The following is a 19438-nucleotide window of genomic DNA, read 5'->3' as shown; positions in this document are numbered from 1 at the left end:
TGCTTGTTCTTTAATCTTGTTCCTAATGAGAGCATCCTAAGGCAAAGCAAGAATTTCTCTGATAAGTTGGAGGAGGGATGCTTTAGTTAACAGCTTTGCTCTCCAGTGACCCCCTGTGGCTACACAGGAAAGAGCCCATTTTCTACTATTAATGATCACAGATGTTTCGTTGGGTAATGTGTGTGCACATGTACTAACATTGACTTGCATTTAAGTAACAGGTGAAATGTATTTTGTTATAATATATTGACCTGGAAAGTATGACTATTTAGAAATTGACAGTTTCAGAAGCTGGAGAGATGGCTCAGCAGTTATGGTCACTGGCTGGGTGGGGACCAAGGTTTGACTCCCAGGATCTGCACGTTGCCTCGCAACCATCTGTAACTCCAGCTTCAGGGAACCCAATGTCCTCTTCTGGGTTTTGCAGATACCAGGTGCACATTGCACAGACGTACGTGCATGCAAAACACCCATATCCATAAAACAAATTTAAATAAAGTTGACAACATCCTTCCTTCCTTGAACTACAAAATCAAAAAAGAAAAAAAGCATTGCTTCAGTCATAACAAAATCATGAACTTGGGGTTCCAAGTATTGGCCAGTATTCTGTAGACAGGTAAAAGTAAATAAATAAAAACAACAAAACAAAGAAAATGAAAACAAACAAACAAAAACTCACTTGATCTGAGATGGGAAAACATGAAGTTGAGACAAAGAAAATCTAGAGCATTATTTTAAGACTAACAGAAAAGCAAAGTGTGTATTAGTATGGTTAGCTATTATTAGTTGTAAGCAAGCACAATTTAAAAATAGGTAAAGGGCCTACCAGACATTTTAGTGGGTAATGCCTGAGTTGGATTCCTAGAACCCATATGGTTCATAAAAATTGTCATCTTACATCCATATCTGGGCCCTGGGCCATGCCTGCACACACACACACACACAGCACATACGTATACATACATGCACATACACACATATGCACACATGCTCAGAGAGAAAGAAGAAAAAATAACTAAAGGTTAATAATAATAATAATAATAATAATAATAATAATAATAATAATAATAATAATAAATAGCTTACTGCACAAGAAAGGGCCCTGCACTTAGATCTCAGTATTAATGCACATAGCTGGGCACTGGGCATAGCCACACAAACATATAGAACCCTAGTACTGCCGGTGAGGAGGGCAGAAACAGAAGCATCATCGCTAAGGGCTTGCTGCTTGCTACCCTAGCTCTGGGTTCAATGAGAGATGTGTCTCAAGAGAATGAAGGAAAGACTGATAGAACACAAACACCTGCCCTCCACCAGTGACCTTTGTACACGCCACACACATATATGCTTAAGTACTATACATGCATAAGACACACACACACCTTCATATTTTGACTGCTGGTTGTGGGTACTTCTAAGGCCTAGAGTTGTGGAGATCATTTTTGATGGATTAAAATGCAAGCTCTTCTCTCCACTTCTCCATTGCATGGTGCTGTTGATTTGGCTGTTGGTGTTCCTTCTAATGCTAAGGCTCTCTTCAAAACTGTCACCTGAGCTCAAAGACAAGGGTTGTAGTGTACTAGCACCTAAAAAAAATCCTCTCCATGTAGAGCGGCGCCTCTGGGAAGAATGGAGCCATACCCCCCTCCTTAATCTAGAGGCTAAGAGAGAAGAGAGAAGCAAAGGTCAGAAGAAGTTTGCTTCTGTGTAAGATACTGGGAGATTTCATAAAATCTGTTTCATAGATAAAATATGGATTTTTTACCCTCTTATAAATTGAGACAATAGCAGAAACTCCAAGGGTGGTTACAGTTTCTGGGCCCAAGCCCCAGGCAGCTCCAGGTCTGCCCTGTGGATTCACCAACGCATTCACATTCAATCCGTCCTCAGAAAACATAACCATATTGACCTTAGCAGCTCTCTCAAGCCTGGCACAAGCAAACAGGGCTTGAATTATTGCTCTCTCACAGCATAACAATCTGATTGTTATGACCCCTTGTGTCTTGCAAAATACACTAGAGTGGTAATTGTGGATGTTTCGCGTTCCATGTGTTACAGTTGGCAGGGGTCAGCATTAGCCAAGTGGCCTTTGCCCAGTGCTCAGAGGTAACATCTCTTCCTTTGCTCAGCTGATAAAATGTTAAATAGCATCAACGCAGGCCATGCTTTTGGTGACACAGAAAAGACGGAATCATTTTACACAGAAACTTCTCTTCTGACATTGGAGGAGAGCTGGAGTCATGGCCTCTCACACCCATTACTAGCAAGTGTGGACGTTCAAATATCAAAAAGTGTTCCCATTGGGGAGATGGACAAGTCAGTAAAGCATAGGCTGTGCAAGGAGGGGAGCCTGAGTCCACATCTCCAGCCCTCCAGCACATGAAAGGATGCTCTGGGTGGCATGTGCCTTTAATCACAGTGAGGGCTGTCAAGGCAAAGACAGACAGATCCAAGAGCCTTACTGGTCATCGAAAGTAATGGAATCAGTGAGTGCCATGGTCACTGATATCAAAGATGCTCTCTTTCACACACACACACACACACACACACACACACACACACACACACAAAGGTAGAGAGCAACCTAGATACATACCAGATGGCAATCTCTGGTCTCCATATACACACACATGTGTGAGCACCCACACACAAATGCACCACACACCACACACACATTTTATCTTATGTAAAAGCACACACATCTTGCCAGTTTAACCTTATGATTCATATCAAGAAACCAATGGTTCCAGAATCAAAAATAAAACTTTAAGTCACTATTCTTACTGTCATATATGGGAGGAAGAGGATATGAAATTACTCCTGAGTACAGACAAGTTTATATAGGCATGAACATAAAGCCAAGATCCTTTTCTACTTAACCATTGGTCACTGCATGAAATAGGACTGATGTGCTTAGTCCTTAAGCCATGAAAGCCAGCCAGCCAGACTATTTATGTAGAGTTTGCAAGGAAAATATAACATAAAACCATACTAGAATTAAAAAACACTTTACACACCTAAAATAAATACACATAAAACAGAGAAAAACTAAAAGACTACACTGGAGCTTAAAAATATGAATTGATATTGAATAAGACCGATTCGAAAGTTCCCCTTGACTTATTTTTGTTCTACTTGTCCTAAAAAACAAAATGAACTTTTAAGGATAGAATAAAGTAAATGTATAATAACAATTTGAAACATACCACTTAGGGAGTGATCACGTGGCTGTTAAGAAAAATGTAAAAATGTAATTTAAAAAAGTAAAAAAATAATACCTGCCCCTTTTATAAGTGGAGGCTATGAAAAAAATCCCATTTTGAGTTGTAGGGAATAGTATTCGGAGCATTCGAGATAATATCCACAGCCACATGCCTCTGGAGGAAAGTTCTATGCGGCACATTCTCCACAATTTGTCCCTTAGTTAGTTACGACAGTATGTGGTGAGATAACTTCCCAGTCCTGTTTCTTAGCCTTATACTATGCTCCCTCTGCTAGTACACTGCTTCCACTTAACTCATCCACGAAACTCACTGCTTCCACTTAACTCATCCACTAAACTCACTGCTTCCACTTAACTCATCCACGAAACTCACTGTTTCCACTTAACTCATCCACTAAACTCACTGCTTCCACTTAACTCATCCACTAAACTCACTGCTTACCCTTATACAAATGCTGCAGAGTACTGGTTTCCAACCTGTGCTTCTAGATATTGTAGACTAGTGGTTCCCAGTCTCCCTTTGTCGATATTACAGATAACAGTCCTCCGTCTCTCTGTTTAGGTGCTTCAGAACAATGATGAGCTACCCTCTGTAGATGCTCCTGTTAGTGATCCCCAGTCTTGCTCTGTAGAAATTTCAGGCAAGTGGTATTGAAGTTCCTTCTGTGGAGGTGTCAGAATCATGATCCTCATCCTTGCTCTGCTGCAGAATAGAAGTCCCCAGCCCCTCTCTGCAGGTGCCTCGGAAGGTGGACTTCAGTCTTGTTCTGCAGATGCTACCTGCAGTGGTCCTTGATACCGCTAAAGGTGTTCCAGAAAGTGTCCCCCAGTCTCCTTCTGTAGATGTTGTGAAACAGTGGTCATTCACGTTGATGAAACACCCAAAATTACCTGTAGAACATTTAAAGGTGTTCGTGTTTAGGATCCCAACACAAATTCCAATCAACGGTAAATTCTTCGACATTTTTTTTCATTAAAACCCTCCCTGAATTCACAATGAAGGAATCATTAACTATAAGATCAAACTCTGTAGTGACTTAGGAACTCCCTTCAAAAGATTTTTGAAATTAAACAAACCTGACAAGCGCTTGCTTTCTTGCCATGTTTGCCTGAATTTGGGCATCTGAGCACTGAAAGATTATTTTAGCTTACTGAAGAATCTTGTAGTTTGAGATCTTTTAAAATGAAATTGAGATGTGATAAATCAATGAACTATATTAAACCGTACAGGTTCAGGCATCTATGAAAAACACTCTTCATGGGTAGTTGGTGCAATCTATCAGCAGTCAAAATAATTAGTGTTGCATAATGTTTTTCAAGATGTGTATCATTTAGCAGCAATTTCACCTTCAAGAAAGCTTGACATTCATCCAATATCATGGCTAATAGTCTTAAAGTAAAGCAGAATGCCATTCATTAAAAAGGGAATTTATAAAATCACACCCACTGTCATATGGCATGGGCAGGCGTTAGTCATGCATCTTTCCATCAGAGACCAGCTATTATTATAGATTTTCCCACATGGGGCAAATAGTGGCCATCAACCTCTCAATAGATTCTTTAGAATAATGGTCCTCAACCTGTCTCTGCAGGTGATGCAGAATAGTAACTCTCAGCTCCTCTCTCCGTAGATACTGCAGATACTGGTCATAAGCTTTGCTTTGTTTGTGATTCAGGTAGTGACTCTCACTCCAATCTGTAGATGCTACAGGTAGTTGTTTTCAATCCTTACCTCTGTAGATACTGCAGACTATAACCCTCAACCTATCTCTATAGGTTCTGCAGTTTTCCCCTTTCTAATATATCAAAGACAAAGATGTTTTAAGATATTTTTTCTTTTGTCATTAATAATTTAAATCAGATTTTTAGAATACAGAGAAGTTCATCTCTTCTAAAATATTACAGTAAAAGTGTAATTTGACCTAAATATTATAATTAATATTATATATTTAATGTAATATTTTATGTATTATATATATATAGTTACATAATATTTTAATGTTATATATACATATATATGAACTCTTATATGAAATATGTGGTTGATATACTTACCCTGAAATATGATATGAAACAAAGTAATTGGAATTTTAGGTCAAATAGTTGGTGGGTAGAAACATTAAACAGAAGTATCAATTTCCTGCCCAATAACACACCCAATTTCCTGTAATCTTAGCATCCTCCCTTTGTGTGCCACTTTTGTTACCATCTTAGTTTGGGTTTTACTGCTGTGAAGAGGCACCACTACCATGACAATTCTTATAAAGAAAAATATCTAACTGTGGCTGACTTACAGTTCAGAGGTTTAGTCTATTATCATCATGGTAGGAAACATGGAGGCACACAGGTAGACATGGTGCTGGAGAGGGATCTGAGGGTTCTACAGGCAGCAGGAAGAGACACTGGACCACTGGGCCTTGCTTGAACTTCTAACTTATTCCAAAAATGCCAGACCTACTCCAATGAGGCCTCATTCCTAATAGTGCCACTCCTTAACTGGCCTGTGGCAACCATTTTATTCAAGCTACAGTTATCATTAGTGAATTCACATCATCATGGCATCCCTATCGCCCAAAGTCCATAGTTTGATTTACTTTTTGCTTCTAATGATGTGCACTGCATAATAGTGAATCAGTGTGTAATGACGTATATTTATATTACAGGATAGATTTACTGTCCTAAAAACCCTCTGTTCTGGCTGGAGAGACAGCTCAGCAGTTAAAAGTACTGGGTGCTCTTCCAGAGAGCCTGGGTTTGATTCTCCCAACCCACATGGATGTTCACAACCACTCATAACTCCGGTTCCAGGGGATCCAATGCCCTCTTCTGACCTCCTTGGTCACCAGGTATATATGTGGTATATAGTCACACATGCAGACAAAATACCAATGCACATAAAATAAAATAAAATAAATTTTTAAGTAATAATTTTTTAACTTTTTTTTATTCTAGCCATCTAATCTTCACTCCCTTTTACTTAGGTACCAATGGTCCTTCTACCTTACACATAGTTCTGATCTTCAAATGTTTTTATGTAGTTAAAGTCACATAGTATGCATCGTCTTTCAGGTGTGCTTCTTTCCCTTAGCATAGTGCAGTCAGGGTTTCCCCAGGACTTCTGTAGCTTGACATCTTAAAACACTGTAGAATATTATAATGATGGATTTTACACATTTGCTTATTAACCTACTGGAGGATATTTTGGTTGCTTCTAAGTCTTTAATGAAAAAAGGCTAAAAACCTGTGTATACATTTTGCATTGGCATGAGCTCTGGTTCATTGTGTAAATATGGAGAAATAAGACTGACAAACCACATGCCAAGGAAACATCTTGGTTTGTATAAAAACTGCCAAACTTATTTCTGCAGTAGCTATACCATTGGGGAGGTTGGTTACAGTTTCACTAGAGGCTTTTGTTTTAAAAGGTAAGGATAGATTAACTTTACGATTAAGGTTCCTATATTCATACAATGCATACTATATTCACATCATTTCCAATCATTGCCTTTCCTCTTCAAGGTCTCCCTTGTCTCAATTCCCTCTCAAATTCATGATCTCTTCTCTAATTATTGCAATATATATTCTTCCTAGTCCACTTATGCTGCTCCTGCTTATGTGTATATGTATATATGTTCGCGACTGACCACTTGAGATTGGATAACCTATCAGGTGATTCATCCCTGGAAAAAACTCTGTTCTCTACCTCTCAGCAGCCACTACCTGCCTGTGGTTCCTCATCTATGGGTGGGGCCCTGTGTGCCATCCTCATCCCCACTGGGTGGGGCCCTGTGTGCCATCCTCATCCCCACTGGGTGGGGCCCTGTGTGTTATCCTCATCCCCACTGGGTGGGGCCCTGTGTGCCATCCTCATCCCCACTGGGTGAGGCCCTGTGTGCCATCCTCATCCCCACTGAGTGGGGCCCTGTGTGCCATCCTCATCCCCACTGGGTGAGGCCCTGTGTGCCATCCTCATCCCCACTGGGTGAGGCCCTGTGTGCCATCCTCATCCCCACTGGGTGAGGCCCTGTGTGCCATCCTCATCCCCACTGGGTGAGGCCCTGTGTGTTATCCTCATCCCCACTGGGTGAGGCCCTGTGTGCCATCCTCATCCCCACTGGGTGGGGCCCTGTGTGCCATCCTCATCCCCACTGGGTGAGGCCCTGTGTGCCATCCTCATCCCCACTGGGTGAGGCCCTGTGTGCCATCCTCATCTCCACTGGGTGGGGCCCTGTGTGTTATCCTCATTCCCATTGGGTGGGGCCCTGTGTGCCATCCTCATCCCCACTGGGTGGGGTCCTGTGCGTTATCCTCATCCCCACTGACCTGTCAACTAGTGCTGTCCTTGGGCAGGTTTTGTTGAGAAGATCATACCTTTGAAATATGACAGCTGCAGCTTCATTGTCATATATAGAACAAAATCCTGGTCTTCTGGGTCTTAAAATCTTTCCATCCCTTCTTTTGTGATGATATTCTGGGTTGCATTAGAGACATATCAATTGAAGCTAGGCATCTCATTGTTAGTCTCGGCATTTTGACCAGTTGTAGATTTCTGTGATAGTATCCAGATGCTGAAGAATAGAGTTCCTTGGTGAGGGGTGGAAGAGATAAGTTTTTTAGAATAGAGTTAGAAATTATATTGGTTCAGGAAAAGGGCAATAATGTCCATGACCTCCCTAGTCATAAGTAGCAATTAGGTTTATAGTAGGGATGCTTGAAAAAAACATAGTGGATGAATACACTAAAACTATTTTCCTAGATGCAACAGGGTAGTTGCACACATGAACTGACAATGGCTATGACTGTGTGTGCAAGACCTTCCCAAGATCAAGCCAGACAAAACACAAGCGTGTATGAGGGACATACTCAGAAAGTGTCACCTCGAGCTGAGGAATTAAAACAACTGATGGCTGCCAAGAGAAAGGAAATTCAGTTTTCTTCAGGGATATGGCCCCTAAGAGGCTACCCATGATCCACGGGATGGCGTTACAAACAGGCAAAGGCTGGTAGCACCAAGCCTACTTAGTGTTCGTATGATTGCTTGTTTTTTAAGCACTTGGAACATGAAAATTATTTGAGGTAATATGAGGGATGGGGAGGACTTGGAAGGGAGGAAATAGGAGCAGATTTGATCAAAGTATATTGTAAGCATCTATGATACTCTCAAATCTCTCACATGTAAGCGGGTGAGCACACACACACACACACACACACACACACACACACACACACACACACACAAACAATGACTACATACCGTCTTCCTGTTTTGTGTGTGGGAAAGGCATGAGCCAAACATAGCCAGTGAAATGTCTGCCTCCATCAAAACCGGCAGAAGTCACCCAACTGGGCAGAGAATAAAATGAATATTTATCAAAAGAAGTTTCTGTTTCATCATGATAGAAAATAGATGCTGCATTTGATCCACAAAAATGGTTCCATGGGTTCGCTGAGAAAAGCCATACATTTATTGACTTGACCGCCAAAACCTGAGGTTTCCTACCTGTACACAAGGAGGATGATGAGGCAACTCAATGGCTGGTAAATGTGTCCCCAGGAACAGAGAAGTAGTTGTGCCTCGGAAGCCAGGGCAGCAAGGAGGCCAGGGTCTGCTTCCAAAACAGCAGCTGCCTTGAGAGTGAGTTCAATTGGTGGCTTTCAACATACACTTTCATCTAAACAGGGCTCTCTCTGTCCACAAAGGGTTTGAATATTCATTATCCTAGTGATCATGGAAGGCCGCCTTTGGCCCTAAAATCCACTGAGGTCTTATGAAGAAGGTCAGTCACTTGAGGAAGAGAGTGAGAAGCAAATCAACTTTTACATTTTAAGATCTGAATTCTCTTTACACCATGTTCCATGTAGGTAGAATTTGTGGGCTCTGGTGACCTTTTTCTCAAAACCACTTCTCCTTTGCACTCCTGCTTTCCCTGCATTTATTCCTCTCAATGAAATAGAATGAACTGAGACTTACTCTGCACTCTATCCTGTAGAGCTGTGGTTGACTAAGGAAGCTGGCATTGTGCACGGATCTGAGGCAACAGAATCTCCACTTCTCCACTCCCTGGCCTTGGGTAGTTTGGCTGCCTGAGGAATTGTAGGAGGAAGAGGACAGATCTCTGTACACCCACATAAGTGAGGTGCGTGGATAGCATTCTGCATGTGCCCATGGATTAAAGCATCTCACAAAACATGCATCAATGTGAATAATAAAGTTGAATGGAACTTAACAAGGGAAACAGATTCCCTGAAGTGTCTGGAATGTTCGAAGGCAGAGACTTTGTGCCTATCACCCTTCAGAAAAATGATGTGCACTCACTGATGAATGTGACAACACTGGTTTCACTGAAGAGCTTTACTTAATTATGTCAGCGAATCAGTGTTTACAGAAATACAATGACTATGTAGCGCGTGTCACCTGGAAGACAAGGACAACTGCAAGAATACATGGATTAAGTGTGCTATAGTGAAAAAGGAAAACTGTGAGGATGCTGGATATTCCCAGACTCCTCTCACTGCCCATAGCAGGCTCTGTGCAGGCGAGCTTATCTTATCTGAAAAGCAGGGGACCTAGATTCGATCTCAGGTTGCCATCTGGTTTGCAATTACATGTGACAACATGATCAACCTGCCAAGCAAACCCTTACCTGTCTATTTTGATGCTTTGAAATTTTGAGTAGACATGTTATTATAATAATGTAATGAGAAAACAGATTTATTTTCCATTGTATCAAATTGGAGATTTAAACAACATAAAAAGCAGTGCATTTAATTATTAATACAATTTGTAGATAAAAAGCAGTCATTTCACCCATAAAAATTTCAGTCTCATAAAAAAACAATTACAGCACTGCCTAGTAATTTTCCAATATAGATTGAAAATCTTAAAATATAGTTTTACAACAATAGACATGCTAATGTGCGTGAGGGAAAGCCCGGGAGGCTCAACACCACACAAAGAACCACAAGCAGCTAGGGAATGCTGAGAGCTGGAGAAATAGTCTTCCCCAGGGAAGAGAGCACCAATTGATTATCCAATACCAAATGCTCAGCCCTGAAAATATATATACAAGTAGCCCTGTATAGACTGGGCAGTTTTTACTTGTATATTTAAGAATATATATATTCTATATATTCATATATACACATATGCATACACATATGTTAGAACAATTATTTAAAAAGGAAGGCAAGAATTTGGAAATGAATAAGGAGGGTTATATGGGAGGTTTGGGAGGGGGAAAGGGAAAAGGAAATGATATAATTATATTATAGCCTTAGAAATAGAAAAACAAAGTATTGTTTAAAAAACAGAAATGCATCTTACAACTTATTGAAACTGTGAAGACTGAGATGCCAAAAGATTCAACCTTAAAATCATTGAAATACGATACATGTAGGTTGTAGACATAAGGTTACATTTTTCAACATGCACCTCTCCAATTTCCCACTTTTAAAGAAGAAATACCATATTAGCATATTTCCTCTCACTTATCTGAGACTGTTTCCTAGATACTTAAGAAATGGAAAACATTGTAATAATAGCCAAAGTGTTTTTTCCATCTTAATCCTTTTCCAGGAGTGCTCAAAACCCATTATTGCTTTAATGGCAGGCCTTTGACTCTGACCGTAAGGAAGATCGGTATTTGTGGTGGTGTCTTGTCCACTGGGAGGTGGTCACTGACACATGGATCAGCTGTTGCCATCCAAAGTGGATTGTGATGCAGAACAAATGCATGCCCTCCACAGTTCAGCCAGCTCCGCTGCCACTAACAATTACAAAGGACAAGAGCACAGACACTTGAGCAGTTGGAAAGCCTGACCTGAGAACGGAGGCTCATTTGGCACCACACTTATTCAATAGAATGCTGCCCTGTAATTTCCCCTCCATTGTTATCTGTGAGCGTGTACACTGCCTCACCTTCATTATGTTCCCTGTTGCCAGCACTGGCTGTTTGTCACATCTATTGATTGCACTCAAACTGCAATTTACATGAATCGCTGGTGACTGGCCTCAGAAAAATCCCATCTTCCTTGGCTGCTGGGGACAAACGGCCATCACTGAGTGTCCTGTGGAAATCAACACGACTTTAAAGGAGCTTTGCACCAGGGTCGGTCCACAGCCAGGGTGCTCCTAGCTCCATAGATACTATGGGTATATCAAAGGACACCTAAATCCCAGCAAAGTTTGCAAGTATGTAGTGGGAATTTGCTTCCCTGCCCAATGGAAAGGCCGAACACAATAAGCCATCAAGATCCCCCATGGCTGTTTTGTGGCACCAGAACAAGTACAAAGGGGGACAAGGAAGTGACTAGGAACTGTCTGGGGGATGTGACATTTCACATAAATAGGAGTATCTGGTGGCCACAACCTCACACATGAATTCATGTCTTGACATTTGGCAGATGAGATAGGGTTAAACTGAGATTTGAAGTCAAGGCTGCCTAGCTCCAAATCTTCTCTCTCTCTCTCTCTCTCTCTCTCTCTCTCTCTCTCTCTCTCTCTCTCTCTCTCTCTCTCTAAATCACTCTACAGCCTGATTCCCACTCCCTCCCTTTTCTCCTCCCAGTCTCACCTTTACTCTCTTGCCTTCCCTTCCTCCCTGCCCTTCTTCTCAGAAGAGAGGTCCTCCATGGGTACCAACCCACGCTGGCACCTCAAGTCGCAGTAGGACTAAGTGCATCTTCTCCCACAGAGGCCAGACAAGGCAGCCCAGCTAAGGGAAAGGGATTCAGTGGCCAGCAACAGAGTCAGACACAGCCCTTGCTCCCTTTGTTAGGGCACCCACATGATGATCAAGCTGCACATCTGCTACATATGTGTAGGTGGTCAAGTTCAAGGCCACCTTTGGTTGGTAGTTCAGTGTCTGTGAGGCCCTGTGGGCCTAGCTTAGTTTACTCTGTATACCTTCTTGTGGTGTCCTTGACCTCTCCAAAGCCACCCTTGCTCTCAGGTTCTGTCTGTACCTTCATATATAACTGAGAGGTATGCACCTCACAATGAAACTTGTTCCAATCTCTCTTGAACTTATCAACTTCTCATGGAATGTTCTAGAATTCTCTACAGTCTCTCCCCTTTTAAATCTCTGCATTCTCTCTTCTTGAAAGACTACAATTATTTCTCACCTAATACTTCTCATGTCATTTTAAAAGAGATATTTCTGATGCAGAGAAGTACTTTATGACAACAGAGATATGAATTAACAAAGCAATGGTTTTCTGTTATATGCCTTCTTACTCTGGTCCAACGTTTTACCCTAGAAAAGAAAAAATTAATTTAATCATTTGTACTGTAAAGAGAGAGAGCCCCCACACTAGTGAATGTGTCTACAAAATTACCATGGTACAAAATATACACTAATATTGAACTTCCAATACTGTGCTCAGAATAGTGGATAAAACACTTGCTGGTGAAGATTGGTGTTCCAGTCCCCAGAGCCCATCAAAATCCTTGATAGAGCACATCTTTTGTCCTAATATTCATAGATATGATAAGATGGAAAATGTAGACATGAAAAAAAAAGTCTCTTGATGCTTATGGGCTTCTTAGCCTAGCATAGAAAGTTGCAAAAGTCACCCAGTATCAAGGTAGAAAGTGGAAGACTAGGAAGGATACTTGATTGTCCTCTAACATCCTCACACATGGCGTTCACATGTGCACCACCGCTGACTCACATACATGAACACACACACACACATGAGAGAGAGAGAGAGAGAGAGAGAGAGAGAGAGAGAGAGAGAGAGAGAGACGGGATTTCTTGTTTTGTATACATTCTTTCCACTGTGTTAGCCACAGTTCTGACACTAGAGTGGATACCAATGTTCTTTACCTCTGCCAAAGAGAAAAGTGAAACCATAGACAACACATTTGTGGTCGCATCTGGCTCTACCCTCTCTCACCTACACTATTTCACCATGATGCTTGGCCACCCTCCCTCATACTGAAGCACGGGCCCCTCTCTACCAGCAGATCTGTAAGGTCCTTTCAGAGACAGCAGCTAACTTGGGTTATTTTCTGGTACCCACACACTGATTTCCTTTGCTTCAATAACTTTCAAAATGCTAACTCCTTTAATCCTTACCCTAATACTTTGAAGCATAGCTGCTTCCCACAGCACAGAAGAGAAACCCAGGGTCAGAGGGCCTTACACCTTGGGGGAGAACTTCCCTGGTGGTTGTATTTTGAAGCCATGGATTGATATATAAATAATTTGGCTGAGAACTAAAAATATAAAGCAGAAGAAAGCATGATAATAAATTGCTGAAAGGATGCTCCACTCTCAGAAAATGTTCAAGAAAACGTTCCAACATCCCTAAGAAAATTACAAAACTGAAGGGTTGGAACTCCAGTGGTGTCCTATGGAAACCACTGTGGCCAAAGCAAAGCTGAGCTGGGTGATTTAGTAAAGATTGTGATGAGCTTTGTTTCTTTTATTCTGAACGCAAAGGAGTAGCTCATGCATGTACCCAACCGTTCTTGGCTAGGTTCTGTTGTGGTGTGATCTCTCACACCGTCTTCATTGTGTTTTCCTTTTGGCCTCTCTGATTGTGGTGGTGATGTGGTCATAGTGCAACTGTTTGTATCCTCATTGCACTTACAAAGGAAAACAGAATGTGGGCTGTTTTCTTGATACAAAGTAGTGCTTAGAGTAAAAGATGCTCAGTATGGATCGAGTCTTTTGCTGAGTAAGAGAACATTGCCCATTTCATGGAACTTAGACACGCAGCCTGAAATAGTATCTTTATTAAACAGGTGATAGCAAACATATCTTATTATTCTGTTGTTAATATTTTAAAATAATATATTTAGTCTTATATATAAATTACATAAACAGATTGCGTCTATACATATGTATTGTGTATATGTAATATTTTTATCATATCCTCTTCCAGCTTCCTCTAAGACAATCCACAAAATATTTCCCCCTCTACTTCATGTCTTTTAAAATCTCCTATGAGATTGGCAACGCTGTCCCATTCTGCCTGCACTGATCTGCTCTAGTTCAATGACATTATTCATATCTGAGGTTGCCTTTTGTGAGGACCACATTGACTCAGGTAAGGAACAATATTATGTTTCTATAGGAAACCTTCCCACTCCTGCTGAGATAGATAATTTTATTCATATGTAGCCTCAGAAATACCAGACAGTCTGAGATAAAGTGCTTGTGTTGGTACTCCTGGGATGCAGTCACGTGCAGACCCCAGGGTAGAAGGGGCCTCTGAGCCAACTCCTATTTCTCATTCTCATTTAGAACCCACCAAAAACCCACATATATATATTCCTTTCTCTAGTTTTCTCACTTTCTCTTGTGACCCAACACACAACTTATAGTACAAAGTTTTAGAAATTAATACCATAAACAACCAAAAATTCACTTTGAAGCCATTTAAACAGTGTGACAAGCAATTGTTCATTCATCTCTCCAAAGACAATGAGAAGCCAATTTATGCGGTGGAAAATGAATAAAATGGTAAGCTAAACTTTACAATACACAAACATGTTAAGCACCCACGCATGTACACATACATGCACACATACTTTGTGCCTCGAATAAAAGTGAACCAAAGAAAACCAGAAGAAGTGAACTCTTGAGACTTTAGGAAACTGAATAGAAATTAAAACAAGACCAGTACATCAGCTGGTTTTAGATAAGATGACAGAAATACATTCCTGACAAGCTCCCACCCCTTTCCTGGATGTATCGCATGGTTAACATCCTAAATCATTAGCTCCATCTGCATTTTGTTTCTTTCTTTTCTTGCTACTGTCACAGAGCACGCTGGAAGTATGACATCATTCATTTTGAAAATCACTGGTTTCTAAGAAAAGATCTGGAAATTATGGGAGGAAAAATATTAGCTCCTCGGATTGCCTTCTTTTAAGACAAAGGGACATGCATGGTAAACTATGCAGTTGCATACCTTCAAATGATGGTAATTATTTATGATTCAATTAAACATCAAGGTAGCATGTTTCAGAAACTAGAAACCAAGAGCATTTTAAATGTAAATGTAAGCAACTGAACCTATCACAAGTGGGGAGAATTGTTTCATGTCATTATTTCTCATAGCCTGCACAAATATTTAGTAGCAAAATACTATATTTGACTCTATCAAAAGGTCACAGTTACCATAAAACAGTGATTCTGCACATTGTCCCTGTAGCTGGCAGATCCATTTCAAGAATGAGCAGAACCTGGGGAAAGAAATGGAATCAGCTGTTACAATTAGCCCTGAGGAAAGATTGATGCCTTGGGGTCACCCACGGTGTACAGCTGATGGGCCTCAGGGCCTACAGTCTCTTGCAATGGGAAGCCACACACCGATTTGCCTTGGCATTTTGAATGGTTTTTTTTCATGGATGTAAAGTGAACAGTTAAAATCAATGCCCTGTGTGCCACAAGAAGACAACAACCATGCTATTTGTCTCATAGTTTCAGAGTCCAGTCAGGACCAGCTCTACATACTTGTTCCTATATAATCTATGTAACAATTCCACTGTGTCATTTTCTCTTATTTAATACACAAAGTCTGGGACAGGTCAATGTCTTCGACAAAACAGTAGACATAGAACACAGAGAAAGAGAATCTGATGGCTGAGTTTGTAACTATAAATGGAGGCTGCTTTTCTTTATGTATTTTATTAATTCTTCTCCATAAACAATTGGCACAGGCTGGTCTCCCATCTGCTCTGGAGCGCAGAATGACCTTTAATTCCCTCCCATCCCTCATCTATGTGCGCAGTACTGGGAGAGCACGCACTTGCTGCCACATGTGACTCACATAGTTCTGGGCATCGGACTTAGACCCCAATACATGTGAGGGAAGGCCTCTACCAAGTGTGCCATGAATTCATTACCTTTATTGATCTACATATTCTGAGCAATGTACTATTCAACTTCAATACAGAATTCAAGTAATTTTTTCTCAGGATAGGAAATGTGCATAATCAAGTTCAAATCTGATTTTCACCAAGAAAAATCCTATCTACCTGGATTATTTTACCTAGAATTTTCAAATTTTATTGATTTAGCTTTAAAAAAGAACGGATTTGCAAATCTGTTCCACACCAAATTCACTCCAAAAATTGCTATGTATGCAGTGGGTGTTCTCAAACCATAGGCATGTCTAGGAGGAAAGAATCCAAGAACAAAAGGAAAAATGCAATTTTAGTAGGAGCATGAATTAGGGAGCGTTTTCACATTCAGGATTCTTCTCTGCTCCCCAGGACCTCACCACTAACCCTCATCTCAGCAGCCACTTCCACACCCTTTGACGGCAGTGTGAATAAGAATGCATTGGATACAACGGCTGTGCTCACAAAATATCATTCTGAGATATTTTCTGGTCTCATGTCCGAGTTCTTTGATGTGAGTTATTTAAATTTAAGAACAATGACAGAAGATGAAAGAGTAAAATAGCCCTCTTCTAGTGTGTCTCTGTTTGTAAAAATAATAACTTAATATCATGTGTGATGATACAGTGAGTCAGCAAACACAAATATCTCCAGGGAAACCTTTGTTCTGATATCTCCCACCTAGTGAAACTGTCTGGTAGGGAGATAATACTAAACAAAAATCCAGACTCTAAACAAGCCCTACTTGTTTTTTCAAACCAATGAGAAACCAAGTAAGCTGTATTTTAAAATGAACAGTTTGGATATGTAGACATTATCATGAATTGAAGAATCAATCTACGTGCCCTACGTCAATGGATGAATGTATAAAGGAAAATAAGACATATCATTTCCTTTATATATATATACATATAAGTAGATGATAAATAATAGAAGATAGGTGATAGACAAAATAGATAGACAATAGATAGATAGATAGATAGATAGATAGATAGATAGATAACAGATGATAAGTACACAGACAGACAGACAGATGTTAGATAGACAGATGTTTTACCCATCATAACATTATTTCATCTGTAGGAAAATGGGCAGAACTTAGGTGACCCGTAAAAAGAGAAATATCATACTTTTGCTTTCATGTATGCAAATGTGAAAACGAGATCTTTTTGTGATGTAAAAAAGGAAGAAAAATTGTGCACCAAGAAAGAAAAGTAATAGAGCAGGAACTATGGTCACAGTATAACACACACACACACACACACACACACACACACACATGCATATACATACACACATACACACATGCATATACATACACACACACACATACACACACACACATGCATATACATATACAGTTATATACACACTCAGCAATTTCATAATGAAATTTTCATTTTGTTCAATTCACATGTGTTAATAAAAATAAATGAAAGGATTGAAGTCCTTATGAATTTAAATTAACCATTAAGACCCCAAAATAATGTGTGTGTGGTTGCACACTAATACAGGAGTCCAAAGGAAAATGCTTAATAATGGAAATAAAATATGACCTTGCTCTCAAATATATCATCTGTGTAGCTGTGCCTCATGATACATGTTCCTTGAGTCTCTTACCAGCAGAAATTCAAAGTCGCATCACTTGTGAAAATACAGAACACTGACGTGTGTTCCTGTTGGATAATGCTGGAATAGTCTATGCTGGTCTTGGTTCTATCACCATCTTCGACGGCTTCCCTCTCCACACTGCACTTTTATTCTGAGGAAAAACAGGATACGTGAGAGTAATAAACATAAACCAGGGACCTTTCCGCTGCTGCTTTTTCTAAGAATCGGACTCATGGTCAATATGAAAAGACAGTCATAGAACAAGCTTCGCTTCAGTTCTGCTTTGCGATGTGTGTTGTTTGAATTCAATGAGATTTAAACGTTAGATGTTCTTTGAAAACTATGATGCATGCCAAAATTCACAGTGGTGAATTGAGGACACAACTTTAGCTCTTATAAACATTAGAGTAATAAACAAAATCACTTGCAAAATAGTTGGATTATTACGGTACTTACAAGAGAGATACTGAGAACCATGGAATGGTACAAATGATTGAAACTGGGGAGATCCTTGGATACGAGAACAAACAATACTAACAGCATAGTCCCCAAGCCTTTCTGCTCTTCGCCTAGCTCCACAGCTTATCGGTGCATGCTAACAGTTGGCCTTCTGACCAGCCTGGTTCCTCTGTAGAAGCCCCATTGCTGGTTCTCTGCTCCGTGGGAAGGACAGCAACTGAACACAGTTGGCACAGGACACATCAGTTGTGGGCAATGGATTGAGACCGGCTCCTGAGCCCAAAGCCTCTTCCAGCTGCTCTCCATCTTCTCAGGCAGCCAATCTGTGCTCAAGTGATGCAGGGACAAGGCAAGAGGCAAGAGACTATCAGCACTGCTCACTTTAAGCCCTGCAGGCAACAACAAACTGAAACATATGAGAGACCGCACTTGAGTGTAAATATTTACCATCATAAGCCACTTCTGCTTCTAGAATGCCCATTTTCATTTTGTATTGTGTCCTTACCAGAGGACTAGGTATACTATCTATGATGCATTATCAGGGACAGAATCAACAAGACACAGAAAACACCAATATCTCTGTACAGCGATATTTCATACACTATGCACAAAATAAACAAATTGAGAAATGTCAAGACAAGTAAAGATTTGCTAATATTTGACACGATTGATGTTTAAGTCAAGATCTTAACTTTTCACATTCACATTTTAGCCAGATAATTTCATCTCACCAAAACCGTGTGTGTGTGTGTGTGTGTGTGTGCGTGCGTGTGTGCGTGTGTGTGTGTGTGTGTGTATGTGTGTATGTGTGTGTATGTGTGTGCGTGTGTGTGTGTGTGCACGTGTGTGTGTGTGTGTGTGTGTGTGTGTATGTGTGTGTGTTGTATATATACTCTATTCTATGCCTTCCTTACTCACTGTCCTACTGAAGTAAGAGGCAGCGTGTTTGAGTCTGAGAGGTATCATGGTGGTGTGGCTATGAGCCTATGAGAGGGTCATTAATAAATTCCTATGATCCAGTGTTGATGATACATCTGTGTATCGCTCTATCTGAAAGCCTTCCATTGGTAGCGCAACTTGGTGACAGTTTTTCTGTAGGCACATAAGTAGGGCAGCATCACATTAGACATTCTGTGTGGAGTACAGAAGTTTTTCAGGTGAGGTTGCACAGCTGTACTTCTGACTACAGCTGAAGCTTTCAACCCTTTGCAAGGTTGGGGGAGGGTAGCACCATGTCTGCCATCTATCCTCAGACCCATGTGACAGGAATGTGACATGGAGGGAATTTC

This window comes from Acomys minous (genome assembly GCF_964271855.1).
Source record: "Acomys minous genome assembly, chromosome: 5".
Taxonomy (NCBI): domain Eukaryota; kingdom Metazoa; phylum Chordata; class Mammalia; order Rodentia; family Muridae; genus Acomys; species Acomys minous.
This window is presented reverse-complemented; position numbering follows the sequence as displayed.